General features: G+C 43.9%; 1 long non-coding RNA gene across 1 annotated transcript in view; it reads left to right on the plus strand.

Annotated features, from left to right (window-relative positions):
- The first annotated feature begins 907 nt into the window (after positions 1-907).
- The window catches only part of LOC122069230, an 11,341-nt gene continuing 5,201 nt past the window's right edge, over positions 908-7,047 (plus strand). Inside the window, exon 1 of the long non-coding RNA XR_006137405.1 lies at positions 908-965. This is a non-coding gene — a long non-coding RNA (uncharacterized LOC122069230). The remainder of the gene's footprint in view (positions 966-7,047) is intronic.

Below are 7,047 nucleotides of genomic sequence, written 5' to 3' on the forward strand. Positions count from 1 at the left end.
CTCGTTGGTATCGTGTACCCCGGGACTGCATTTGAAAATAGATGCGTTTTGTGGCCGATGATTATTACGGTGTTGCGTAGTCTATACTCAATTGTGATATGTATGCTAAATTAGGTAAACGGTCTCAGGTTTTACTTTGTGGACAAGGTCTCATTGGTGTCGTGCACCCGAGACTGTATTTGGAGATAGATTACACTTTGTGGCCGAGGTCTTGCCGGTATCGTGTAATTCATACTAACTGTATCACTATGAAGGCATATAGCATATATGTGGTTAGGTGTCATTCCCTTTGTTACGAACCCTTGCCAACTGGGGTTGAGGTGTTGGATAACCCATTGTGGTATATTCAATATGCCTTTCCGGAATGCCACATCCGTTGTACGATGCGATTATTGCCGAAGGCAGGAACTTGTCTGACGTGGTCAATGATGTACCGGTGCCATGATTGTCAGGAGGGGGTTATCAGGGTTTTGCTGGGTGACCCATGGACGCATACAGGGATCGACAAGCTTCTATTCACTGCTAGGGTTTGTATCCTTACATAGTCGATGGCAGTTCCGAGACAAAGGATACAGCCTAATGCGCCATAGTAGCATTTACCAGACTTAGTTTGTATTGTTAGGTGGATAATAAACAAATGAACTACATCACGAGCATCATGGACTATGTGTTTAATTTTCGTAATCATGCATCATAAATTATTACTGCTATTGTCTTGCTTGGATGTGCTTGACCCCACCCCTCACTGAGCGAGTTGGAAAGCTCACCCCACGTATACACCCCTTTTTAGATGATGATGCAGATATCGTGGTGCCAATGGCAGGTGACCCAGTATCTTCTGGGTCAAAGTATGGTGTGAGCGATTGGTGGATGGTAGAAGCGGAGGAGCAAGATCAGGACTGTGCTTGTGACCACTGTGCTTATACCGCACCATGAGATTGTACATCATACTTTGACACTTTTGGGTATAATTGTGGATTCTATATTTTTTTTTGAGATTATATTATGTCATGGATGAATGTAACAGAATAACTCAGTTATTACTATTATATTATCATTAGATGTTTCCTTATTTTATTTATGATTCTGCTACTATACTATGATTCCGTTGCTTATGTTGGTTTGTGATGTGAGATTATAAAAATATTAAGGTATTGCTATCTAAGATTCTGGTAGGTTGGTAAGACAGTTACGTGTCTTACCCACATCGTCGGTATTCCTAATGGTAAGTTGGGTATACTGGAATTGGGGTGTGACAATTATGATATTAAAGCGTGGTGCTCTGCCTTAACTCACAATCTCAGCCAAACTATGATTTTGGAGAAATTAGGATTAAATAAAAATCTCAAGACAACAATAATAGAAATTTCACAATTAGGAGACAAGTGTAGGTGTTAAAGTCGTTTCATTATAATGGAGAACTTGAATACACAACTTACACTTTTCATAAGAAACGAAAGTATTAAAAGCAAGAAATCCTAACTAGCCTAAGTCTAAGAAATTAAACAACTAAAGCAAATGACATAATGTAAAAGTTCGACTAAATCTAAAACATCAAACTCAAATAAAATATGAAAAGGAAAATCCTAAAAGCTACAGTGGCAAACATGCCACTACTCTTGCTGCTCTTGCCACTACAACTCCTGGTTCTGTCCCTGTCCCTGAGCCTAGTTCGGACCATACGTTCCTAGAGGAGGCACCAGAATACTAAGATAGAAGACCATCGCCTGCATCTGTGCCTCTAGGGAGGCCACTCTATTGTCCATAAGATAATAGGTCCTGTTTATACTGTTGAGGCGGCCATCTATACTCATTAGAGATGCGATGGTGTTTAGGCAGGCCATAACATCATTGAGACTGAAAGGTCTCGCACCCCTAGTGCCCTGAGAAGTAAAAGCAGTCATAGAACCCATAGCCTGGGGATCAGGTGGTGGAGCCCCACCAACCCCAGCAGCTTCTCCTCCTGCACCACCCACACCCCCACCAACATCACCGGCACCGCCACCCTCTACCTCCATAGGCTGCTGACCCTTTCTTGAAATAGGAGTCACCTCCCGTAGATCTATGGTTGTCTTCCTCAGAGAATCTTAGTTGAAGTTTGTGACCTCTTCATCCAAGTGTGCCTCTTCCTCCAATTCCACCCCAAAGCGATGGAAGATATCAGTGAGTATTCTTCCAAAACACAGGCTTCTTGCTCGACGATCCACTCCTTCGGATCAAAGCACCATGGTCCACATAAGGAGGTAAGGGAAATGTATCTGTGCCCCCATGTACACCCAGTAGGTCACATAGGCTTGCAGTGCGAATACCTCATCATAATGTTTGCAAGTGGGGAGGACATTCAACTGAATCGCACAACAGACAACCTTTGGAGTGGCAAAATAGTTGACTGAATGGTTCCATCCCTTGGCCTCCTTAGTCAGCATGTCATTGATCTCCTGAAAGGTATCGGGACTTTAGAATTCATATGCCAGAGTCTGAGGCGAGCAGTACATTAGGTCACTGGCATTGCTGACCATCAGAATATTAGCCAACTGTCCCATGTCAAAGGAGATCTCCACCCCCTTCACATAGGAGGTGATCCTCATCTCTTTGGTACCCTGGTTCACACATTGCAAGTTGGAGTAGAACAACCTGACCAATGTGGGGTAGTAGTACTTGTTGGGTTTTAAGATACGGTACCACCCAACCTCATCAAACCATTGACGGAGACGGAATGCATGGAAGTCATTGGTCCTCACATAGACTCCCGGGTCCATATTGCGGTGCTCGAAGAGTTCCCAACAGTCTCGCTCAGCCACATAGTGGAACAGGATGGGGTTGAACTGAGCGGTGGCATCTTGCTCCTCTTGTTCAACGGCACATGGGGTACGTACACGGTGTCCAGACATTGTTGCAATGTGATTCCTAAGGATTTAGGATGAAAAACCAGATTCAATGGCTGAATGTAAAACTCACAGAGAAGAAAATCACAGAACTAGGTTACAGAGAGGAGGAACATACCTTTGGTGCAAATGCGGCACTGATTGATCGTGAAATAGAGAGAGAAATGTAGGGAATGGGTAGAAAAATCCTCCTTGGCCATTTTCCCACAATTCCCACAAGAAAAATAGGGTTTTGTACAAAGGAACCAAGACCCGAGCCTATTTATAGCCGTTTTAGTGCCATCGGAAACACTGGGTATGCTTGCGGTGCCTATTTCCGATGAGGTGAAAATTTCAATTTTTGCTCTCTGTTTTGTCCACCGAAAATACCACTGATATTTTCGGTGGATTAAACCATATTTCCGAAGATATGACCCCATGTTTCCGGTGGATTATTTTGGAAAATAAATCATTTTATTTTTCAAATCTAAAATTTTATTTAGTTACTTTAATGGTGTGCCCCTTTGAGATACGTGCACGATCGGATCCTAATATGGTATACGTGTGGAACCCACTATGCATGTATGTGTTTTAATTACATGCAACCTTGTTTATGCATGTGCACTAATCGGATTCCTTCACAGGAGTCATGTCAAGCTAGAACACCCGATCCTGATCCCAGACACACCCGTCTCCTCCTGTTTCCCCTACACGGAATCGAGGTAGACCCCGCAATGCACCTCCGGCTCCTCCTATACTTACAGCCCAGGATGTGGCATCTATCATGAATAACATGATGCGGGGAGTTGAAGAAAGGAAAAACCAGTTTATGGCCGGGATTGATGATAGGATCCAAGCGACAATAGAAGCTCGTAATGCACTGCCTGTACCTCCTACTCCATCAGTACCCGTTCCAATACTTGTTGGATTGGCTACCCTTCAAACATCTAGTGGGGCATAAGTGCATGGGCATGTGCAAGACCCAATGTTGGAACAAGCTCAAGCCCAAGTAGAGGGCTGGACAAACTTGACAGAAATGATGGAGAAGTTTCAACGGCTTAGGCCCCCATGCTTCTCAAAGGTGGGCCAAGACCCGTTGTATCCATCAAGATAGATTGGTGGAATAGAGAAGGTTTTTAGACTGATGGACTGCACTGATGAGCAGAAAATTTTGTGTGCGGGCTATCAGTTACAGAATGAAGTGGATGATTGGTGGAGTGCCACCGAACCTATTTTAAGGATTAGTAACCTGAACCCCACTTGGACAGACTTCAAAGGGGCCTTCTTTGAGAACTATTTTTCGGAAAGCTTCTGGGGTAGGAGAGAGAGTGAGTTCTCTCAGTTGGTTCAAGCTTCTTGGTCTATGCTCGAGTATCAACAACACTTCGAGGAGCTATTCCATTTTGCTCCTGGGCATCTCAGAGGTGATAGGGCTAAAGCAAAGAAGTTTGAGAAAGGGTTGAGGCCAGGTATTAAATCAACCATTGTGGAGTTGAAACTGTAAACCTATGCTGAGCTGGTCCAAGTGGTCAAATCCATTGAAGATCGACATAGAGACAACTTCACGGCCCAGCAAGGAATTGGAAAGAGGCCAATGGGATCTACTGATTCTAGGGGAGGCAGCAAACCTTTCCGAGTGCCTTATTTCAACCCAACTCCAGTATAATTTAGGAAGCCCAATGGTAGTCAGACTTCCCAGCCCTCCCGATCTAGTTCTTTATCTCAGTTTGCGGGATGGAGCCCGAGATGCTTTTATTGTGATTAGCGGGGCCACATGGCGAGGACTTGCCCCCACTGAAGGCCAGGTGATGCACCCTACACTATGCCACCTAGGCCCCAACAGACATATTCAACCCTTAGACCAGCACAACCCCTACAGGGTAGAGTGTTTGCTATGACTACAGAAGATGCTGAGGCTGCACCCGGTGTAGTGACAAGTACATTATTGATATCATTATTGTCTGCACATGTGTTATTTGACTCAGGAGCCTCGTATTAGTTTGTGTCACTGGCATTTGCGAAAAAGATGAGAATTCCACCCAAGGGACTGACTCAATGCTTGGTTGTGAGTGCCCCTACAGGAAGTGTAGTGGGTTTGAACTATGTTTATGAACCTTGTCCAGTGACCATAGGTGATCATGAGTTGAACGCTCATTTGATCTTGTTGGATATGACCGACTTCGATGTGATTTTAAGAATGGACTGGTTGTCCACATACAGAGCCAGTATGCTATGTGCTGAGAAGACTATCATTTTCAGACCTCGTGATGATGATGAGTTTGTGTTCCAAGGGGATAAGCCCAAGAAACCCAAGAAAGTTATCATATCAGCGCTCTAGATGAAGAAGATACTGGATAAGGGATGTCAAGGCTACTTAGCATCTGTGATGGATACTGAGATAAAGATTAGACCATTGACTGAGCTAGATCTGGTGAGGAAATTTTTTGATGTATTCTCAGATGACTTGACATGTTTGCCCCCGGACCGAGAGACAAAATTGGCTATAGACCTACTCTCCGGCTCAGAACCAGTGTCAAAGGCCCCATACTGCATGACCCCCATAGAGTTGAAGGAATTGCAAGTGCAACTTCAAGACCTTCTGAAGAAGGGATTCATTAGACCTAGTGTATCTCCATGAGGAGCACCAGTATTGTTCGTCAAAAAAGAAAGACGGAAGTATGAGATTGTGCATTGATTACCGGGAGCTTAATAAGCTAACCATCAAGAACCGGTATCCTTTGCCAAAGATAGATGATTTATTTGATCAGTTGCAGGGTGCCAAGGTGTTCTCCGAGATTGGCCTTAGATCGGGCTACCACCAGCTCAGGATCAAGGATAGTGATGTCAGTAAGATAGCCTTTAGATCAAGGTATGGACATTATGAATTCTTGGTAATGTCATTTAGGTTGACCAATGCACCAACTACATTTATGGATTTGATGAACTGGGTATTCTAGGATGTCTAGATAAGTTTGTGATAGTATTCATTGATGACATTTTGGTCTACTCCAAAAGTGCAGAGGAACATGCCGTTCACGTGAGGCTAGTACTGCAATGGCTGAGGGAGAAGCAACTCTATGCCAAATTTAATAAGTGCACGTTTTGGCTTTCACAGGTGGCATTCCTAAGCCACATTATTTTAGACAAGGGTATAGAGGTTGACCCAGGCATGGTGAAGGCAGTTCTAAAATAGGAGACTCCCAAGAGTGTAGTAGATATACGTAGTTTTCTGGGATTGGCCAGATACTACGGGAGGTTTATTGAGAACTTCTCTCGCATTGCTACTCCGATGACCCAACTCACACGAAATGGTGTAAAATTTGAGTGGTCACATGCTTGTGAGAAGATCTTAAAGGAAATAAGGCAAAAATTGGTATCAGATCTAGTTTTGACTATTCTGATCGGTACAGGTGGTATGGTTGTGTATAGTGATGCCTCTAAGCTGGGATTGAGTTGTGTATTGATGCAGCATGGGAAAGTCATTGCTTATACATCCCGTCAGTTGAAGGATTATGAGAAGAACTACCCCACCCATGATTTGGAGTTGGCAGCTGTGATTTTTGCACTGAAAATCTAGAGACATTACCTGTATGGTGAGAAGAGTGAAATCTTCAGTGACCATAAAAACCTTAAGTACTTCTTCACCCAAAAAGAGCTCAACATGAGATAGAGGCGTTGGTTAGAGCTGATGAAGGATTATGATTGTACTATCCACTATCACCCAGGAAAGGCCAATGTGGTAGCTGATGCACTTAGTCAGAAATCCCAGTCATTGACTCTTGCATCACTGACCACCAATGAGTATCTCTTAGAGGAGGCCAGGAAATTAGACTTGGAACTATTAGTAGAGGGTATCACTTTATCACTATCGGCATTGGTGGTGCAACCTAGTCTGGTGGATAGGATCACTGCAGCTTAGGTTATTGATGCAGAGTTGCAGAACCTGATAGCAGAATGCCATGAAGGAACCCAAAAGGACCTGAATTTCTCTGTAACTGAAAGAGAAATCCTCAAGTTCAAAGGGAGGTTGTGTGTACCCAGTGATGGTGATTTGAGAGACACAATTTTGAGAGAGGCATATTGTCACACCCCGTTCACACTGAACCGGAGCGGTGACCGAGTTAACATCGGTTAACCCAAACCTGCCAGGATCATCAGATACTGTATTCCACCACAGCATACA

The sequence above is a fragment of the Macadamia integrifolia genome, unplaced genomic scaffold (genome assembly GCF_013358625.1).
Source record: "Macadamia integrifolia cultivar HAES 741 unplaced genomic scaffold, SCU_Mint_v3 scaffold559, whole genome shotgun sequence".
In the NCBI taxonomy this organism is placed as follows: domain Eukaryota; kingdom Viridiplantae; phylum Streptophyta; class Magnoliopsida; order Proteales; family Proteaceae; genus Macadamia; species Macadamia integrifolia.